At 37.8% G+C, this 3,207-nt stretch overlaps 1 pseudogene; it reads left to right on the top strand.

Annotated features, from left to right (window-relative positions):
* The first annotated feature begins 769 nt into the window (after positions 1-769).
* On the top strand, positions 770-1,875 carry LOC125281796 (40S ribosomal protein SA-like; annotated as a pseudogene).
* The last annotated feature ends 1,332 nt before the right edge of the window (positions 1,876-3,207 follow it).

Genomic DNA, 3,207 nt, shown 5'->3' with positions numbered 1-3,207 from the left:
CTTAAGAATACATAACCTGAATAGCCTATATCTGTTAAAAAGTTGAACCAACAATTAATAATCTTCCAAAAAAGGAGGCATCAGGCCTAGATAGTATTACTGATAAATTTTATTAAACATTTAAAGAAGACATAATACCCATTGTCAGCAAGTTATTCGATTAAATAAAAGCAGAAGAACACTTTTAAAGATTTTATTTATTCATTTTAGAGCATTAGAAAGCAAGCGAGGGAGCACAATGGGCAGAGGGAGAGGGAGAAGCAGGCTCTCTGCTGAGCAGGGAACCCCATACAGGGCTCGATCCCAGGACCCTGGGATCATGACCGAGTTGAAGGCAGACACTTAACTGACCGAGCCACCCAGGCACCCCATAGAGAACACATCTTAACTCATTCTATGAGGCAGGTATTACCGGAGTACAAAAACCAGCTAAATACATTAAAAGGAAGGAAGAGTACAGACTTAGTATCTCTCATTAGCATTGATACTAAAGTTCTCACAAAGTAGCACGTTGAACTCAAAAAGATATAAAATATACACAGTGACCAAGGATGAACTCATATGTAGCTTAATATAGGTATGAATATTTACATATAAAAATGTTTATGGACATGTGCATATACACAGTTTAGGGCATAGACATACATATCCTTTGCCAACTGAGAAGACCAGTAAACAATGACACTGCATTAGCAGTGAGCACATTTAATACCCAGGTCTTAGTTTCTAATAACTTTCTCCAATATAAAGAACTAGGGCTCCTTGGAAAATGGCTAATCCCACTGTTGGGAGGCAGGAAGTATACAAGGTGAGTCTGGGGCACTACGTTGCCGGAAAGTAAGGAAGTGCTCAAAAAGAAAGAAACAATAACAAATAGTAACGAAACAACAAAAACACATGGGTGATGGTACCTTAAAGGGAGAAGCTTTTACTGGCAGCTGGTACCATTGTTGCTATGAAGACCCTGCTGATGTCTGTGGAATATCAACCAGGAATACTGTCCAGGGAGCTGTGCTGAAGTTTGCTGCTGCTACTGATGCCACTCCTGTTGCTGGCCGCTTCACGCCTGGAACCTTCACCAATCGGAGCCAGGCGGTCTTTCGGAAGCCCAGACTTCTGGTGGTTACTGATTCCAGGGCTGACCACCCGCCTCTTATGTTAACCTGCCTACCATTGTTCTGTGTTACACAGACTCTCCTCTGTGCCATGTGGACGTGGCCGTCCCTTGCAACAGCTCAGTGGGTCTGATGTGGTGGATGCTGGCCTGGGAGGTTCTGCACATGCGTGGCACCATTTCCCGAGAACACCCATGGGAGGTCATGCCTGATTTCTTCTACACAGATCCTGAAGAGATCAAAAAGGCTGTATGACAAGGAGGAATTTCAGGGTCATTGGACGGCAGCAGCTCCTGAATTCACTCCTGCTCAACCTGCAGTCGCAGAGTGGTCTGAAGGCTATTCAGCAGTTCCCCACTGAAGACTGGAGCACCCAGCTTGCCACTCAAGACTGGTCTGCAGCTCCCACTGCTCCTGCTTAGGCCACTGAATGGGTAAGAACAACCACTGAGTGGTCTTGAGCTGCTCTAGAATGGGTAAGAACAACCACTGAGTGGTCTTGAGCTGCTCTTCCACAAAGGCAAACAAAATGGAAAAAAGGTTATAAGGTTGATGGAAAACAGTTTCTACCAAAAAAGACAGACAGACAGACAGACAGACAGACAGACAAACAGAAAGAAAGAAAGAAAGAAAGAAAGAAAGAAAGAAAGAAAGAAAGAAAGAAAGAAAATGAACAACCTTATACTGGCAAAACCAGACAAACACTATTATCTCAGCCACTGGATCAAGATCAATATGAGCAGTAGTGATAAGTTATGTAGACAGTACATACTTTGTGTGATATTATGTGACAAAAATGGCATTGTAGCTCTTCCATCTTTCTCCAAAAATTACATAACTGTAAGTCTAATTGTGGGAAGATAATCAGCAAATTCCAATAGAGGGGCATTCTACAAAAATACCTTACCAGTATTCCTCAAAACTTTCAAGGTCACCAAAAATAAGGAAAATCCAGAGAACTCTCTCAGTCAAGAGAATGCTGAGGAAATGTAACAACTGAATGGAATACGGTATCCTGGATGGTGTCCTAGAACTAAAAAATGACATCAGGAAAAACTAAGGAAAACTGAAAACTTAGATAAGAATGTAAGGGATAGACTCTCCCCAGTTAAAAAGAGAATTCATTTTTTGGGCAGCAACTTCTGTCTGTATCAAGGAGAATCTCGTATGGTATGGATTCAGTAGAAGGGAGGAAAGTCACCTTATATTAGCATCATACCAGCATATTCATTCATTTAAAAATAAATATATGCCATTACATTTTCTTGGATTTTGTAGAAAAGATTTGCTAGTGTATGTATTATAATCAGTAGTAGTTCATTAGATGGGAAGAATGTAAGCTCTTATTTTTCTTTTCCTACCACCAATTGTAAGAACATCCCCAGATTAAAAAGAAAACATAAAAAAAAAACAAAGTCCATTGATAAATATGTTTTCAAAGATTGGTAAATAGAATCATTTAAAGACAACACTCATTTCTAACTTAATGTCCAATTCATGACTCTAAAAAAGAAACAAGTGATGATGCCTTGGAATACTGGGGATCAGGAAGCTTAATTCCACGTTCCTATCCTCAAGACTGTTCATGCTAGTCAGTATAAACATCATCATTTTGTTAACTGTGCTTCTATTTTTTTTTTTTACAAGTTACATGTTTGTTTAAGTCATATAAAATGCATCACCTCATGTGTTCAAAAATAAACAAACTCTAGTTCATTGGGAAATATTATGCTGTAGGCAATTTATAAAAATACTAAAATTTATCTATAAGATTAATTTAATTTTAATATAAATTTTATATCACCATGCAAAATAAAACTAAGTAAGATTGAGTATTGACAATGATGACTTATTTTAGAGTTATGTATTTATACATTATAATTAATTGATTTGTGATAAAGCATTTCCTTTTTGTTTCTGAATCATTTTTCTTTGATAATGTCAGCTATTTATATATGAACTTATAGATTCCTTTGATTATTTAACAACTCTGGTAATGTACAGTCATCAGTTATATTAATGTATTTGTCAGGATGAGTTTATAGAAGTTGAAGATTACCATATGTAAGGTATTCCTTAAATTTAAATGGAC

Source organism: Ursus arctos, unplaced genomic scaffold (assembly GCF_023065955.2).
Source record: "Ursus arctos isolate Adak ecotype North America unplaced genomic scaffold, UrsArc2.0 scaffold_10, whole genome shotgun sequence".
NCBI classification, from domain to species: Eukaryota; Metazoa; Chordata; class Mammalia; order Carnivora; family Ursidae; genus Ursus; species Ursus arctos.
Note: the sequence above shows the minus strand (reverse complement) of the source record. Positions and strands in the feature narration are given on the sequence as shown.